The sequence below is a fragment of the Taudactylus pleione genome, unplaced genomic scaffold (genome assembly GCF_031769625.1).
Source record: "Taudactylus pleione unplaced genomic scaffold, aTauple2 ptg000218l, whole genome shotgun sequence".
NCBI lineage: Eukaryota > Metazoa > Chordata > Amphibia > Anura > Myobatrachidae > Taudactylus > Taudactylus pleione.
In genome coordinates this window covers 8,735,165-8,755,249 of record NW_028284620.1, presented here as the reverse complement: position 1 = coordinate 8,755,249, position 20,085 = coordinate 8,735,165, and positions in this window count along the sequence as shown.

Here is a 20,085-nt window from a genome sequence, read left to right as displayed (position 1 = left end):
ATTTTTTTTATACAATAATGTATTGGCTTTCAGCTTTATACTACATTCAGAACTCCATTCTCCAATTAAACTGTATCCAACATATACACAGGCAGTTATTGCAGGATCACCAACACACATTATCCTAGACTGTCTTAACTGTATTGTGTCCAATATTTCCTCACCATCTCACAATAATTATAACCAGTATTTCAACTGCTACTTGAGGGTTCCCATATATCTAGTTTTACTATTGGGCTACTCATCCTGCACAAATTACAGCCAAATTTGCTCCCCATGGCTCTGACTCATGGGTAGTAATAAAATCCAAGTCTATTGCTTTTATTCCCACTCCTCTGTGTGGGCTTGTCAAATCCCATAAACATGTTTAACTTTAATCATCAGCCAATTCTCAGACTTGGGGCTAAATCAGGCTTGCCTACCCTCCCGATTTGGCCGGGAGCCTCCTGAATATCGGGTGCAGCTCCCAGCCCCCCGGGAAGGCAGGCAAGCCTCCTGGCAGCCATCAACCCTCCTGACCCCCCCCCCCAGAGTAAATATAGAAACCCCCGCAGTGGGGGGGCCGGGGACGCGATTCACGTTGACGATTGCATGGCCACGCCCTGGCTCCACCCCCAAAACATCATTACTGCCTGGCCATGCCCCCCACTGTAAGTAGGGAGCTGAATGTCGGCAAATATGGGCTAAATGTAATAGCCAAATGTATTAACCTCCAAACTTGCAATGCTTCCGGGCTTAGCCTTTAAAAGGATTGTCACTTTAAAAATACAGAGATACTCACATAAATCCCCGTAGCATCGAAAGTTTGGAGGCTATTACATTTAGCCCCTGTACTGAAGGTGTGGGGCATATGTTCTCCCACAGTTAGCCTCTTAACCTTCCCTGTTAATCCCATTTGAGATAATCGCCTCTTTTTTCTTGAATGTTTCCCAGGTTTTTCTGTGAAATGGTCCACCATAAGTATTACATACATAGGGCTACAAAGCACCAATCCCCAAAGACCCATGTATCTTTCTCATTTTTTATCCTTCCCTATATCTTTTGAGACAATTCACACATATTGGCTGCAGCAAACTGAACTATCACTTCTCCCTGGAAACTTTGGGATTCCCTATCCCTCTCTGAGGTCAAGACGTCACATGCTTGGAAAAAATTACATATCTCCATGATAGGTTGGATCTTTTAAGTAAGGACCCCTTGGCTTTTTAGGGAAGGCAAAAATTGTCCCTTTATCATTTAGAACCTTCATTTATGTGACAGAGTCCTATTTTCCATCCACCTCCATCAACTTCAGTGACCTGGACAATGGTGACCTGGACATTTCCCTTCATAACTACTACCTATCTGTGATTTCCTCTTTCCCCCATGTGACCGGATGACTTCGCTCCGCCAGGCGATCACAGATATCACTGATCCACTGATCAGAATAGAGAATAATTACTCATCCCCGAGTAACCTGAGTGGGCTTACTTCACCGCTCCTAGGATTCCCTCTCATCATCAATAACTACCTGTTACTGACTCCTCCCAGTGAATAATTGGCAGGTACTTTGGTGACACCACCAAGTTCCTACACTGGCACCTGGAACCACTTCCCCCAGCTCATACACTGACACCTGGAACCACTTCCCAGGCTTCAGCATTTCACACTACACATATTGCTAGGTCAGGATAATCACCATCTCACTTCCTATGTCACAAAAGATGGACATTCCTTATACAACCTCTTAAAACATATTCTTATAACTGCATAGTCTATACATTTAAAAATGCATTTCTCCAACCACCCGCACACAACACATTAAATATAACATTTTAAAACACATTATTACATTTACAGTACATGGTGCCTAGCACCGGTAGTTCTTATGAAAATGGCGCAGAAGCACAAGAGATTAACCCCCAGAGTGCCATCGCTGCCATCTTTACCATGAGGGCCAGGTCTATGGCCATACCCCACTACTGCTTTCCCAGCCTACCCACCCCTCCTTCCTGTCCTTGTTTATATTCTGTATAAAAATTTACCTTTTACTTTGCATTTCTGTCTGTCAATTACCAATTTAATGTCTGTAACTGTTAGATATGCCCCTTTAAAATGAAGATTGAAAAATAAATACTTTACTGTACACCTAAATGTAAGACCAGCTACACACTGTTACCATTAAATCCACACAATTATTGGCCCAGTCACTACTACCATTAATAAACTCTGACCAATCACAATATTTTAATTTCCATATTAGATTTTTTTTTATCAAATACATGTATACACTCTTAGGCATCATCTAAAATAATCATATCCTATGTGTGCCCAAAGGCACAAGCCATGCTACTAAGACAGCCACTATAGCTGGAAAAAGTTAAACGTGACCTAAGGTTTGAGAGAGGGTATCCAATGGGTTAAACCCTTTATGAATAGGTAAAACACCCTGCTTCCACCGGAGAATACAAATAATAGGGCTAGGTACTAGTGCATCATTATTTTCTATAAACTATAGAGACTGGTGTGCTTTTCTGTAATACTCCAACCACCTAATCTAGTAAAAGCAATAATTTTACTGTCAGAGTCCCTAAGATAATCTTTCTTCTACATTCTGCCATTTGTTCTGCCATTTGTTTTGTACTGAACCTCTTCACAATGTATGTATGCTTTTATGCATTGAATTATGTCCATGTGATTTGCTAATTAGATATATGAAGAACAGGTCTATACCTGTACCTAATAAAGTAGCCACTGTATAAACCCACACAGCACACATGGGGTCCATCACATTGCATATTACAAAATCCTATTCCTCACCTGTGCCTTTGTCCAAGTCATTTTGATTGCCAATCCCAGCTGATGAACCATGCTCATTACTTCTCTACTCATGTGGTAAAGACAGAAATCAATAACTTCCTACTTGTTGTAGGTACACAAAGAAAATGAAGTCCACTGAGACATCAAAATTAACATAGACACAACAGGAGTAATGTCTCCTATCCAGCACTGTACTGAGTCACCCCTCTGCCCTGCTTCATTTTCCATAAAAGCCCTTCTCCCTTTCTCCTTTTCTGACTATTAGGCACCCTGTGGTATGTGGCTTCAGCATGTCTGCTGAAGCAGAATGCAACTCATAGGGGACACATGCTGCATAAACACAATGACCAGGAAGCATATTAAAGTACACAAACAGAAGGCATGTTTACACAATAGTAGCTACTGCTCCTGGCAACATTTAAGAGTTGTACAATGGACATAGTATACATTCGCACATGATAAAGACAATACAGTACAAGCAATGTTAAGCACAGTTCGGTTGACAAGGGGCTATCAGCAGTCTAAACCCTTATCTACAAGATCCTGACACCCCCATCTCTGAGCGAACAAGACAGGGGCAGCACAGACGGAGCTCAGTACCAGCCAGGAGCGATGTGCAGTGTAAGCGGACCTCTGTGCAATCTGGGAGTGATGAACATCGTGAGCGGACCTCAGCGCTATCATTGAAAGGCATCGGATAGGTAAGAAAGGGGTTTTTAAGAGCCAGAGCATGACACATTTTTATAAAGATGAGCAGTTCGGTTTTGACATGGCTACTTTAAGATCTGAAAATGAAAACGTCATCTTATTGGATAGCTGGCTATCATTTTTTTGAATAACTAATAAAAACACGTTTTCAAATCCGAACATGCATGTATCTGATGAAAAGAATCGAGTCAAAACTGAAATACTCATCTGTAATTTTTATATCTCTATTGGGAGTTGCACATACAGTACCTTTCGTCCAAACTAAAATAGAGTGTATAGATGTACCTGGATCAAAAAAAATAGCAGTCATCATCATTTATTATAAGGTATAGCTAATGATAAGTGTAACCTAGTGTGTCTAGATCTCAAAAGGTGTATACACCTGCTACTCAAGTACAAGAGGCCATGAGTAAAACTCAAATTACAAGAACAATTTATGCATAGCTGCAATGCAATTAATTATATACAAAATGCAATTATATCATTGAAATGCACTTACTGTACATGCAAATCTAAATGAAGCACCAATATATAGTGAAGTTTACTAAATATTACAAACTGCACCTGAATATGTCTATGACAAAAAAGATGGATTCTCTTATGATAACATTTTTGAACTGTGATTAAGTTGTGTAGTCATGGCACAGGTGGAAATGTGTGCCCTACTGATATTAAAATAAAACAGTAGAGAAAGTAATGTCTGTTTGGATGACAAATGCATTTTTAAAAGCCATAGACTGTAAAATCTTCAGACAGATAATAAATGTTTTGCACTGAATAATGTATGATATCATCAAAAGAAATTGCTTAAATCTGGTAAGCCCATTTTTTTCCCTTCACCTCTATTCGTGAAACCATTTAACAACTTTAAATATGACAAAAAAATTGCATTACTTTTATATTTATTTCAACTAAGCCTTTCTTGTTCTATTAATTTGATGGATAGCAAATAACTTTATCGATATGGTGAGAAATTTTATAACATCTTGAAATGTGCAAAAGGGGTCAACTTTGAAAAAATAAAACATTGCCGTTACAAATAAATTCAGTTTTAATCAGTAGTTAGGACATTGTACCAACATAATCCTTGTAGGGTCATACTTCAATGAAGAAAGAACAAACAGCAAACGTGCCCCCAGGTGACACTGTGTGGAGTGTTGCTGTTTAAAAAACATGGGATCAATCACTGTACTAGGAACAAAGGCTTAATAAATAGTGGAGGGTCAAGGGCTTTTCTTTTAATTTACCAAGCAGTATCCAACTATGAATAAATAGGCCAAAACATTTTCTAAATTTGATGATTTCTATATTATTAAAATGCTTTCCAAAGAGAAAGGTATGAAAACAGCAGACGACAAATAAAATTTGTTGAATTGATGAAAAATCACAGCTGTCAAAAAAAATTTTATTGAAAAAATAATTGTATTGTATTATAAATAAAAAAGTTAATTTAAAAAATGTTTTTTAATTATAATATACAGGGATGATTTATCAATGGTTAGCTGTTTATATTCTAGGGGCAATTTATTTATTTTGAGACACATACAATATTTTCTGCACACACGCTTAAAGGGCACATACATTTAAGTCCCCAATTTCCTGTTCTGCTGATCCAACCTGATTCGCAGATCAGAGGCCATCGATAGTCAGAGATACGTCGGCGGATCGGGGAAAAAATCCTGACTTGTCGATTCTGACAATTTTTGGACCAGGATCGGGGAAATCGAGATTTTTTTTAACATGTTGAATATTTTCGACTCCTGGACCCCTATTTTGGCAGAATAGGGAATTGCCACGATAGGTGCATTTAATTGTGGCTGCTACCACCCTGCTAAAAGATTCATGATGATGATGATAATGATCAGCATGGACCATACTTTACCTGTAATAAAAAATAAGAAAACAATGGAAAATAAAACCGCACACCCCCACTAAATATGAAACCAGCACTAGTGCTCATAGCCTAAACTTGTTCCAGCAAATTTGACAAAAGGGCCTTCTCCTTCCTCTACTACCACTAGCCTATACCAGCCACTCTACTATACAGTATGTCACACTGTGCTCAAATTGTGTGACTTTCATTACCATTTGCTGCAGGTCAGGATTTCTGCCTGACCTTGTTCAAGAACCATGACATCACTGACATCACCATCATGCATTATGTCAGCTGCTAGCATTCTTCCAGTGGGAGTGCTCCTGCCTCAGCTGACCTAAGCAGCCTATCAGGGACTGGCAGCAGATTCATATCCCCTGTGAAGAACTCACACTGGTGTCAGAGCAAAGAGTTGCTTCCTAGAGTTCAGTTCTAACCTGTGGCTCCTTTGTGCAGAAAACCGTCACTGCTATCTGGCTCATTATCTACAGTTCCTGTGTCCTGATCTGTGTGCTGCTGTATTACAGTTTAGGAATCATAAACTGTTCCAGTGTATTTACTCAGCAAACTTCAGTTGCAGTCTATTATCCAGCTCAGTGCAATCACCAGCTGCACTGCTGACAGCTGGTGATTAGAGGATTCCTGCAATCAGCCTCTGCAAGTCGGTTCTTGACCCTGGCTTTGTTCCTGACCTGCTTCTGTCTAATCCCTGGTACTGTGTTTGGTAATCTGGTTCTGACCTTGGCTATCCTCTGTGTCCTGCACACGTCTGCTCCCTGGTACCTTGTTGTCCGTTTGGTTCTGACCCGGCCTGTTCACTATGCTGAAACTCTTCTCCGCTTCATCCAGAGTTACCCAGCACCTGTATAGGGGAACCTATTCTGAGGGCTGCGAACTGTGTGTCGGACGCAGCCAAGCCCATGCCCTCTTGCGAGGGTCCGTGGTGAACACCGCCGGCACATTAGACTCCGCACCTCAGAAATAGGTCACGCCAATCCCCAAATACGAGTTGCGTCCATTTGCCATCTGAGAGTTGTGACACAGTAGTGTCAACCAGCCTTATGTTGACCAACACAAGGCAGCATTTTCTAGATGGATTTGTGCCACTAGGAAAGTTCATTAAAAAAATGTTTTTATCATTACTGTATGTTAATAACAGGTACTTGTAGGGTTTATTTATCAGTGGTACACAGTATATATTCTAGGGTAATTTTTTTATTCTGAGGCACAACAAATATTTACTGCAGACACATATAGCCTCATTCGACCTTCTGAAGTACATCTGTGCAGATACTTTGCACAACAATTTGTTGGACTGATTTATTTTTGCTATACTAACTTTTCCTATTTTCTCTTAAAACACTGCTCATTTTAGCCTTCTCCGTTTCCAAACTAGTGACATTTGAGCTGTAGTAGATCTTTGTTTACCTTTGGTACATTTCGGTGCTCATGTAGAGTTGGATATACAGTATGTTCAACATGGAAATATAAAATGCGCTCTTTCATACGGCACATGGGCAGTAAAATGTAGTATGTCTCTGTCTGTTTGCAGGCAGTATTATATAAAAAAACAATAGTCAAAGAACAACTAGCTTATTGAAAGACAAGGAACAGGGGATTTGGTTGAGAAGATCTGACATCTCTGTCATGGTCACCATGATAAAAATGATTAAAAATGCATAACATCAACAGGTGATGCTATTTTATTAATTGTTGTTTAGATACATGCAACACCACAAGAGTATTGACAAACAGCTGCCAATTAACTTACCATATGTGTGGTGCATTTAGCACATATTACAGTCCCACTTGGACTCCGTTAAATGAATGGAATTTGGAACATCTGGAGAGGCTGCATATATGCCACCAGCCTTCTCCCAATAATAAGAAAAATCTGAGCATTATTTAGGATAAACCGTTAAGCCCCAAAGTCATATAGTAACTGCACAAAAAAATAAAACAAAATTCAACTGTTTTATATTGACAGTATAGTCAATATAGTCAAGATGCCATCATGACAAAAAACCAGCAATGGCTAATGAGATGTACACTCTGGAGTGCACAGTTATTTAAAATTAAATGCAAGTTTATATTTCCCTGTCTTCTCATTTACCCACATTACATTCCTTTTTGCCTCATTACCAAATTTCCACACATCTCTGTGCCCTGTGTAACCCATCATTCGTGTGTCATTTTAATGATTCCTAAGAGGTCTATTTACTAAGCTGTGTTAGGAGATAAAGTGAACAGTGATAAGATACCAGCCAATCAGCTCCTAACTGTCATGTCACAGGCTGTGTTTAAAAAATGGCCCCCAGCAGAAAATCCCAGGTTCTCCCCTCGCAGCACACTGCTATAACTAAAGAAAAAAGGGACAGGTTTTAGGGGAAAGTTCCTTATAGCCCCACCGGAGAATGCATTCTATAGGGCAAATTCTACCCAAACAGCACTCCTCTTCCCTCATTGCACAGCACCCATCACCCAACACAGCGCCCGTCACCCAGCACCCCTCACTCAGCACAGAACACCTCACCCCTCCACAACACCTCTCCCAGCACAGCACCCCTCGCAGCACAGCACCCATTGCCCCTTGCCCAGCAACACACCACATCTCTCATCACCCCTCAGCCAGCACAGCACAATTAGCACCCATCAGTACAGTACAGGCACACCCCCACACCCCACCTGCTGCATATAAGTTTACAGAACAGTAGGCTGTTGTAACACATCTCAGTTACTTCCTACCCCCTTCTATGCTGGTGACCATCATCATCATCACTAGTGCACACACTGGGGGCCTGACTCAGAGCTGGATGCTCTGACAAGAGCGCTCGCTCTGAATCAGTGCCCTCCTACCTAAAATTGGAGCCGCCTCCTGGCCGCTCGCATAGCTGTGGGTGACCATCCACAGCTTTTGCGAGCGCCCAAAAAGATGGTCACGATGGTCAAGACCATCGTGACCATCGGGCTTGCGACGAGACCCTGCGGTAGGGTCTTGGTGACAGCAAGCCCTGGAGTGATTTTGGCTCTATCAGAGCCAAAATCACTCCCACTGACATCACTAGTGATGTCAGTGGGGCCAGCCCCAGACGGTAGGCGTTCCCATGGGAACGCCTCCATCTGGGCAGCAACGCCCCCGGCACGCCCCACAAAGGGGCGAGACCCATAACGACGGCTTGGCCGTCGCTATGCGTGTCTCGTGCATTCGCACAACAGAGCTTCCTCCGTCGTGCGCATGCACACTAGGGCACCATCGACCCGCTTGAGAGCGCTCAGCGCTCGCGAGCGGGTCTGAACCAGGCCCTGGGTCCCTTCTTACCAATGTGGATGATGGAGTCCATCAATGCCTATAGCAATGTCATATCCACCTGGGCCCCACTTCCAATATCTCTCCCCCTCCCTCCCAAACCAGTGTCAAAAACACCCTGAGCCCCCACTCCCCATGTTTCTGCCTTCTGTCCTCCCCCAATAGCAGTGTCCTCAGCCCTCAGCTCCCACACACCCTTGTCGCTGCCTCCCTCCCATAACAGTGTCATCAGCCCTCACATATATCTACCAACCCCTCCCTCATAGCAGTATAATCAGCTCCCTGAGCCCCCACTCCCCATATGTCTTTGTCTCCCCCTCCTATAGTAGAGCCATCAGCTCCCACATGTATATATCTCCCCTTCCCCATAGTAGTATTATCAGCTCCCTGAGCCCCCACTCCCCATATGTCTTTGTCTCCCCCTCCCATAGTAGAGCCATCAGCCCCCACTCCCCATATGTATATATCTCCCCCTTCCCCATAGCAGTATAATCAGCTCCCTGTGCTCCTACTCCCCATATGTCTTTGTCTCCCCCTCCTATAGTAGTGCCATCAGCTCCCACATGTATATATCTCCCCCTCCCCCATAGCAGTATTATCAGCTCCCTGAGCCCCCACTCCCCATATGTCTTTGTCTCCCCTCCCATAGTAGAGCCATCAGCCCCCACTCCCCATATGTATATATCTCCCCCTTCCCCATAGCAGTATAATCAGCTCCCTGAGCTCCTATTCCCCATATGTCTTTGTGTCCCCCTCCCATAGTAGAGCCATCAGTCCCCACTCCCCAAATGTATCAGCCATCCCTCATCCAGCTCTTACCTTTAACCCTGTATGGTGGAGCCGGGTCTGTGAGCAGCTCCGTGGGTGTTGCCTGGCTTCTCCTCCTTACTCTGCAGTAGCTCGCATCAGCCTCACACACAGGCAGAAACTTAAACTAAAAACACTTCCTGCCTGTGTGAGTCAGAGCGCCCTGCTGCTGGTGCAGCCTCCAGTCCTGATCTCTTCTCCTGGCTGCCTCGGATTGCCGAACCTGAGCAGCTCAAAGAAAAAATAAAATGACATCTGGTTCTAGGCTTGGAATGCCCCTAGGCATTCCAGTTGCCCCTAGGCATTTGCCTTTAATGCCTATGCCTAGGGCCGGCCCTGGGCCACTACCTTATCACCGTTCATCTCCTAACACAGCTTAGTAAATAGACCCCTAAGTCTTTTATGTACTCAACTTGCCATCAGTATTATTTTTCTACAACCCTACTGAGGTGTTTGTTTTAATGGGGTCACTCAAACAAGTGTTTGCCTATTGCTTTTTTACCCCACTATGTGCTTGAGAAATGTATTACCTACTGTATATGGTTCTCTGTAACAGGGAACCTCTGAAGAAATTGAGCCTTTTTGGGCAGACAGTATATTGAGCTGGTATTAATTATGGATATAAAGAAGATCACATGATACATGCTGTACAATGCTGTATTTACATCTGAAACAGCATTAATTGTGGGAGTATAAGCATTTATTATGCAGCTGCATTTTCAGTGACATTTCCTACATAGTAACAATTTATCCAAGTATAAGTATATACTGTACAACCTGTTTCCAGTGATCCTATGACTATCTGGTGGAATGGTATAATTGATGTTATACAATTTAAATTGATACAAGGTATATAATCATAGTGAATAGCTAAGAATTAATTAAGACATTAAGTATTTGTTACTGTGTATATGTTTTGATTTTTTTTATATCTGGCCTATGTGTTTCTAAAAAATTTAATTTATGTGCATGTATGTTTAATTATTATTACACCAGTGCAGAATTGGCTTTTTATTTCTCTATCTATGTATTAAGTATAAGTGAGGTTGGCAATACTTCTTTTACTGTTGCAGGTGTGATATATACCAATTTTTATGAGTTTCTAATCTGCGTTCAGATAAAGTGCTTAGATTATATCACCTATTTTTATGGCCAAGACTGGTCATGTAACTACCGTACCACTCGTGCAGCAGCGCACCGACACTGGGGACTGCACGCCAACCAATGCCTGCCACAGGTGCTAGAAGCCATTTCCAGGCGACGTCCAAGATCTCAGGCTCGTGGTGCCCTTCTCCATCATGACAATGCACCTGCACACAAGTAGTTGATTTTCTGGCCCATGAACGCATCCAGGAGCTTGGTCATCTGCAGTACTGTCCAGACCTGGCCCCCTGCGACTTCTTCGTGTACCCACAAAAGATGCATGGAATTTTTTTTGTTTTGAGTCACCGGAAGCTGCAGTGGAGACCTTCATCCTGCATGTAAGGCATACCTGCTTGAGACTGGTTCAGCCGCTTTACCAAGTGGTTTAGACCACATGCAACTTTGCATAGACTTCTCTGGCGAATACTTTGAAAAATGTAATGTTCACTTTATTTGTAAATCTAATACTTTTTGTGCATCTGGAAACTTATTGCACACCCCTCATATGTCTTTATTAGTAAGGTCATAGTCAGTGCTTAAAGTGGTCCTAGAGAAGTGGTGGAACTCACTGCCCCTCCTTGGTGCTTTTCCAATAATGGGACAGCACGCACTGCAGACTCATAGCGAAAAAAGGCTGTGTCTCAAGAGAACGGGGCGTGGTCACACAGCAACACAATCTTGATTTACATTACACCACATAGTAGTGTCCCTTATTCATGTATGACACACAGCAGTGCCCGTTTTACACAATACCCACATTTGTGCCCTTTATACACAATGCAAACAGTAGTAGTGCCCCTTATACAATGCCCACAGCAGTAGTGCCCCATAATGCCCATTGTAGTGGTGCCCCTTATGCAATGCCCACTGTAATGGTGCCCCTTATGCAGTGCCCCCAGTAGTGGTAGTGCCCCTGCAGTGCCCACAGTGGCAGTGCCCCTTATGCAGAGCCCACATTAGTGGTGCCCCTTATGCAGAGCCCCCCTAATGCAGTGCCCCCTATGCAATACCTCCATTAGTAATCCTCCTGTAATATTGCCCCCAATAGTAGTGCCACTAGTAGTAATGCCCCCTGTAGTAGTGCCCCCAATAGTAGTTCTGCCTGAGTAATGCCACCAATAGTAATGCCCCCAGTAGTAGTACCCCCTGAGAAATGCCCACAATAGTAATGCCCCCCCAGTAGTAGTGCCACCCTAAGTAATGCCCCCAGTAGTAGTGCCTAAGTAATGCCCCCAGTAGTAGTGCCCCTGAATAATGCCCCCATAGTAGTGCCCCCAGTAATAGTGCCCCCTGAGTAATGCCCTCAGTAGTAGTGCCCCCTGAGTAATGCCCCCAATAGTAATGCCCCCAGTAGTAGTGCCCCCTGAGTAATTCCCCAGTAGTAAAGCTCCCTGTGTAGTGCCCCCAGTAGTAATGCCCTGTAGTAGTTGCCCCTGAGTAGTGCCCCCGGTAGTAATGCCCCCTATAGTGATGCTGCTTATTAAAAAAACTAAAAACTAATACTTACCTTAAGCCTCGCTCCCGCGTCTGCTGCCATCTGGTCCGTGTGGCTGCTCCTCTATCCATGGGAGAGACATCATGACGTCTCTCCCATAGTGCACTGCGGGAGCCAACGTCTCTCCCATAGTGCACTGCGGGAGCTGGAAGCCTCCGGCTGCTGCTGGCACTGCGGGGAGGGAGCCAGACGCCCACTGGTAAGAAAATCTCAGAGGCACCCAGCGAATGGAACCTCCCTGCGGCGCCGGGCTAAGGTGGGTCGGAGGAGGTGGAACTGGTTCCGTCTCCAAATAGAAGTGACGCAACGCAGATCCACCCTGTTCCGGCCCACTTTAACCCCTGGTCATAGTAACAGATGTGTTATTGAATAGAATCATTGTGTGTAAACAGCATGACCTTGTAGTAGATCATGTTTATAGTAGAGTAGTGCTGATCATTTTCTGTATGTTACTAATATGTATAAACAGTAAATAAAAAATTATTAGTAACAAATGATAAAGGCAACTTGAACACAGGGTAAGAGTTTAGCAGTAAACACACATTGGTCGAGTTTTATATTCAAAATGGGAAAACATCTGGATGAGAGTTTAAAATTGTGAGTTTATTAGTATTAAAATATGCAAGTTTGCTCTGTTGCTTTGTTCTCGGACTCTATTACATTGGCTCTCACATTTTCTAAAATTTCTCTCTATTACATTTGGCCCATAGTCTTGATGTCTTGGTTACTAAAGCCTTTCATGTCTTATGTGTAGCAAATTTGGATGTGACAGTCTTTCAAACTAAGTGATCATTTGTTGGCTTTTCTAGTATCTTAATTAACTTCTTCCCCAGACTTAAGAATGCCCCAGGATTAGGTTGGAATGAAAGCACCATGTAGTTTTTGTAGAAGCAATATTTTAAAATACTGTAAGTAATTTTAGTGAAAATTCTATAAATACTTTATTTTAATGGACTAAAAATACAATTTTCTAAATAATTTTTATTTATTTTCCCAAATATTTTGTATGTGGCTTTGGTGACTTGGAAGTCCATTATATGGCTCTGGCAGGTACTCGCTGACAATTAATACACTTTATAGATTATATTTAAAATGATTTATTTAAGAGTACACATTTTGGGGTGATTGTGGTCTCAGGGCCTGATTCAGAGACGGACGCTCTGACCAGAGTGCTCGCTCTGAATCAGTGCCCTCCTACCTGAAAATGGAGCGGCCTCCTGGCTGCTCGCATAGCTGTGGGTGACCACCCACAGCATATGCGAGCGGCCAAAAAGATGGTCGCAATGGTCAAGACCATCGCGACCATCGGGCTTGCGACGAGACCCTGCGGTAGGGTCTCAGTGACCGCAAGCCCTGGAGTGATTTTGTCTCTATCAGAGCCAAAATCACTCCCACTGACATCGCTAGTGATATCAGTGGGGCCGGACCCAGACGGTAGGCGTTCCCATGGGAACGCCTCCGTCTGGCAGCCACGCCCCCGGCATGCCCACCAAAGGGGGCATGCTGTCAGTCACCATCGACAGCACGCCTCCTTTGGTGCGAGACCCGGAGCGACAGCTTGGCTGTCGCTGTCTGGGTCTCGCGCATGTGCACAACGGAGCTCCCTCTGTCGTGCCCATGCGCATTGGGGTAACATCGACCCACTTGCGAGCGTCCTGCGCTCGCGAGCGGGTCTGAATGACTCCCACAAGTCAAAGAGTCAAAGCTCATATTTGATTTCATATAAACTTGATTTTGGCATTTTATATTATCTAAGTTTTTTTATGTAGCTCTGATGTGTAGGATATTTCTGTATGCGCGATCTTCAATGTCTTATAATTACTTTCAATAAAACTGCCTTTTCCACGCATGTTAAACCCTGGGCTAACGAGCGCTAACACATTGATTCCACGTAAAATACGGAATCAATGGGTTTCCCTGCACATTAAACCCCATCAGGGTGCCATTTATCGCTGGGTCTTAACAAGTGGCATAAACTCCGCCAATTGAATCACCAGCATGGATAATTAGCTACGGGGTTAACCCTGCAGCTAAATGAATCTCCCCGTCATAGGCCTAAGCCGACACTAGTTCCTTTACCTTATGTTTTCTGTAGTCCACGTGTTGTATTATGAAGAATTTGTATCCTTTAAACTAGAGATGAGCGGTTCAGATTCTGTGGAATCCATCCGAACCGCTCCGAATATTGGGGATCCGAGTCCACCCAAAAGCTGTTCGGGTGTTACCCGCCTAACTCGGATCCCCCTTCTAGGCCGAACGGCGGCCTCCTGATGTCGGATTCTAATGATTCTAGTGTAGGGCAGAATGCAGTGATAGCAGTCTGCCCTACACAGAAGCAAACACACAGCTGCCAGCGGCTGCTGTATCTTTTGGTATAGCAGCCAATGAGAGTCACACAGACTCTCATTGGCTGCTGCACGGAGGGAGCCGGCTGGAGCTCACTCATGAGCTCCATCTTCTGGCTTCCTCTGCAGCGCGTAATAGAGCAGATCAGAGCGGACGGCGGCAGGAGCGCGGATTCAGGTACGTTTTTTTTTTCTTTTTCTTTTTTATTTGTGTGTGTGTATAAGGGGGCGCTACTGTGAGCATACTACTGGGGGCACCACTGCTAATTGGGCATACTACTGGGGACCTGCTAATGGCACACTATTAGGGGCACTTCTAATGGGGGCATACTACTGGGGGCACTGCTAATGGGGGCATACTACTGGGGGCACTGCTAATGGGGGCATACTAGGGGCAATACTAATGGGGGGCATACTACTAGGGGCACTACCATTGGGGGCATTACTACAGGGGGCATAACTATTGGGGGCACTACTACAAGATGCATTACAACTGGGGGCACAGCATAGGGGGCCCTACTACTAAGGACACTGCATAGGGGGCACCACTACTTGGGGAATTGTGTAAGGGACACCACTGCTGAGGGCATTGTGTAAGGGACACTATTGCTGTGGGCATTGTATAAGTGGCACTACTTCTGTGGGCATTGTATAAGGGGCAATTCTACTGTGGGCTTTGTGTGTAAGGGTCACTACTGTGGGCATTGTGTAAAAGGGTCACTACTTTGGGCATTGTGTAAAAGGGGCACTACTGTGTGTCGTAACATAAATAATAGACACTACTTTATGGTGTAATGTGAATCAGGTGCACTATGTGCGGTGTAATGTGAATAAGATTGTGCACTGTGATTCCTCGGGCCGTAGCCCACTTTGAAAACAAATACTGCGATTCTGCTGGCCGTACCCCACTGGGTGGGTGGGAGGGCCGGACAGTTCCATCTTGCACTACTTTTAATTTCTGCCACTGCTGTGTGGTAATGTTTCATAGATGTGCTTTAAACCGTGGTGTCTATATCGCTGCGCCACTGCTGTGTCGCTTAGTAACCAGTCAGCTCACTGCAACCTTTGGCCAATAATGGTGAAAACAATATTATAAGCTGTGAGGTGGTCTAAAATGTTATCGAGGTTAATAATACTCTAGGAAGCAAGAAAAAAAAAACGATTTATGTGATGTTAGCTTTTTTTATAAATGTTTGTAAAAAAATCCAAATCCAAAGCCAGTCACCGCAGTTTGGCAAATCCAAATCCAAATCCAAAGCCGGACGACGAATTAGAGCCAAATCCAAATCCGGCAAAAATGGTCCGGCGCACATCCCTACTTTCACTCTGCTATTATGGCTTTAAAATCAATTTAGAAGTTGCCTTGTAGGACTTGAAGAATATAAAGCAAGAGGAGTGTTATACCATTTTCATTCCAGATCTGCTTGTGAGGAAGTAACCATTTCCAGGTGAGAGACACCATTTTTTTTAGCAGAGTTGGTGGCCTCAGAAGACCTGCAGTATAAGACTTACAGTTTTAGTGGCTGGAGGTTCAAGAAAGGTTATTTCAGAAATCTCCATGTATTGCTCAATCCTCAAGAAAATATATCTTATAAAAGCACATAAAATAATTTTTTTTTCAAAACTGTTTTTCGTTGATTCTGAAGCAATTCAAAAGCAATTGAGGTAACAATTGAAGATAAATGACAAAGATTAATCAGCACATAAAAATGTGCCTTGCACCATATTCAGAAATGCGTTGTTCTGTATCTCTGCCATGGTAACAACATTTTGGCTCTTGGGACAGGAGGAAAAAGACATTTGCATGTAGATGACAGTTAGTAATGGGTGTGCTTTAAATGAGCTCTGTGCTCTATTTCCTTAAAAGATGACCCAGTCTATTTTTGTTGTTGGCATATTTAGTGCTCCTCTGGTGATCTCCATTGCCTTTTATGTGGTTGCAGCTGCAGATGAACAAGTGCATGTTTACATGATGCTGAAAAGATCCACCAGGCTAAACAAAGCTACTTCCAGTTGATGGTCAACCACGAGAGTGTCCATTTCCAGGGAATGTGCAGAGAAATTTCACACGACACACAACGCTAACAGGCATAGGAAGTACTCTGCACCAGGCCCACTATCTCTCCTGATTTAGACTGTACCACACCACTTGTATTTGCACAGAAATGGCAGTGGCAAATGGCTGTTCTATCAATGGCGCCTTATAATTATGTTGCTTTATACACACACTTTCCCATTAACAGCTACATTATGTGTGGTGTATTTTGCCAACACTTCTCATGTCAACATTCATAATGTTGACATAGAATGTCAACATGAGTTATGTTGACAAAATATCACTGGTGGTCCAGTGTGGACTTACCTGGTGATGCGGGTCCACCAGCTCCAGCAGCAGTGTCTTTTGGGTCCGGCAGTGAAGTCCTGATGACTTCCAGTGATCCTGCAGCACTTCCAGTAGAAAGTATTGCTAATCCTAACCCCTGACCCTCCCCGTAGTGCCTAAACCTAACCTTCCCCTCCCATAGCCTAACTCTCACTCTCCCCTGCCGCAGCCTAACCTAAACCCATCACTGCAAAATGTCAACATTTTGAACTTTTCGACATTCTGCAGGTGCCGACTAGTTTAATGTCGACATAATGACTGTCAACATCGTAAATGTCGGCATTATGACTACATGTTTTACATTTGTTATTCCGTTACCTTTTGTATCAAGTAATCACCATCTATACCTTCCGTTTCATGTCATTGTATTTATCTTGTTTGGGTCATGATCCCATTCATGTACAGCATTGCGTGATATTTCAGCACTTTATCAATTAAGGACAATAATTTGCCAAAGGTAACAGTTTATTGACCAGCAGGTCTCTTGTGTAAATACTACTGAAATTCCCTATATTCGTCACTTTATATTTTTTATATATGTAGAGATTATTAGAAAATGGCAATCATTTATCACAAACATTGAAGCGGTTTGAAGTATTTCTAATAATTAATTTTCTACATTCCAAGGTAAGATTATTTATGTCAGGCCTTCTGGTTTGTGCAAGATTGAGGGTTGGTTTGATAGATTACATTCACAGCAGTAGAAAATGATGATCACAATTTTCATCGTTGCACAATATAATTTCTTTAATGTACAAAAGCAGCTGCCAGAATCTCCTAGACCCCTACTGAGACCTCAGCATTTAATTATGAATTACCCAGGAAACATTTAATAACATGTTAAATTCTTATTCTCCAGGTTTTCAATTATGTTTATTAAATATTCAATATGTCCCTTTCTAACATTTATTCTATTTTATGTATATTAGTGCAATGATTCCTCTACCAATACTATACTTGTAGTCAGCTAAATTATTTCAAATGTACTGCTATATATGTACCACCTAAGATCTTTCAAAAGTTCTCTCACTATGGGCCTCAGAGATGGATGGATTTGCAGAGCTGCACACAAGTGGCTGTGCAAATCCGTCCAACTCCGATGCAAATACAGAAGAAGGTGTCAGATACCTCCTTGCTGCATTTGCAATTCCAGCACAGAGACCGACATCGCAGGCTGGGATCACCATCACGATCGATGGTCACGATGGTTGCTCCTTTGGTCAGGCTGTAGAAGCTGCATCTTCCCGCAGCCTGACCTGGTGCTGGTCACATAAGAGGCCAGGGTCTGCATAAGTGGATACAGCCCTGGCCTCGTCCCTCTCGGAAAATGGGGTCGCAACGCCCATGTTGCTGGGAATGGTGACCAGGCATGCCAAATGCTGCAGCGTGTCAGTCATGCTGCAGCTTGCGGGATCTGCGAGCGAGATTGCAGGACCCATTCTGCACATGCGCAGACCCTTGACCATTGAGTATCTACGATCATTGTTAGATGATCATATGTCTCTGAATCAGGCCCTATGTTCCTTAAGCATATTCATGATATGTTCAGTCTGTAACCAGGATTCAATTGTATATGCTGTATCCATGACATACTTGAAAACTAGAAGTCGCTCCAGATGTATTTCTCCCTAGTAAAATACTTTATAAATGATAGATATATATTATGTTGAATGTTTATCAACCGTCCTGAGTTTTAATTACAAAGGGGCATGGCCTGCTATGTAATGAGTGTGACATTGCCTGAAGTAGGTTTGGGTGGATCTGGTCACGGTTAAGGTGCATGGACTAAGTCATCCTGTTTGTAGGTATTAAACCTAGATATTTTGGCACCCTGGGCAGGCATCCAATGCACTCAGTACCTCTCTCTCTCCAGTTTTCTCTGGTACCTAAACTTTTAGTTCCCTTAGATCTCAAACTTACTGTAAATGCTACTTTCTGCTTCTCTTTTCTTATGTGTTATTATTCTCTTACTCTTTTTCTCTGTCTAGTTTCTGTTTGCTGGTGGGTCATTCATTGTCATGTCATGATGTCATTTGTGCTGTTCTGCAGCAAAGAGGGAAGTGAGAGCAAGAAGCTTTGAGCCGAATGCCAGGCACATCTTCAGCAAGCCTTTAGGTACCCTCTGAGCCGGGCACATGTGCCAACAAAGCCTGTGACATGGCCTCCCTTGGCCTTGCACCTAGAACAGTGGCACCAGTTGTACCACCTTTGGTATGGCCCTTGCAGGTGTGTATTTAGGAGCATTCTAAGCACACTGATCCTGAGATGCTTTGAAGTCTGAAACCTTAAATGATAATAATGTATTTATCTTCAATAAGAGGTCAAAAATGTAGTTATAAAATCAAAATGTTCACTGATTTCCCCCTTAATGTCATTTGTAAAATATATGTGCAAGTGCAAACTGATGATGAAAGCAATCATCACCACTATATTGCCCCCCATCCTCATCCTTCTGGGGGCTTGCCCAAGCACTCCGGGGGCTGCTTGGAAGCCCCCAGCCTCCCTCAACTCAGATTTGTGCTTGGCAAATCAAACATGCCTGGATTCCTGCCAGATATTTTTTTTTTTCGAAATACTTTATCTACTTTATACTTTATTTATTTTTGTCAGCCATACAAGCCTTACTGTAGGTAATCCTTAGTTTGCAAATCTATCATATGTGTTGTAGGGATTACATAATGCAAAAATAAACAGTCAGTTATATCTAACATTACATATTATATTGATTTTGTTTTTTAAAACCCAACCTTATTTGTTTGTTTTTAGTTTTTCTGGCATAAAGCATATTCTTTGTCAAATGTTATACTATGCCATCTTTAGACAATGTCATCATCACTCTGTGTCATGATCCACTGTTCGACTGTCTCACTAGTGATTCTGCTCTCTCCAGTGGTGCTACTCTGCAATGTTCCAGCCTATCTGGTTCATTACTATATGCTGTTTGGTGATCATATAAGCCTGTGCTAATTACCTGATTCAGCAACTATGGGCTGCACCTGTGACTATCTTATTTAAAACTGCTCTACAGTTCCTTCTGGGCCAGATCATCATGTTAGACTGATTATGTTAGATCTCTGTACTTCTGGTTACCCTTTCTTCCTGCTGGACTCTGGGCCTGATTCAGAGATGGATGGAATTGCAGAGTCGCACACAATTGGCTGTGCAATACCGTCCATCTCAAATGTAAATGCAGCATGTGTTTGTAGGAAACCAACACCTCCTTGC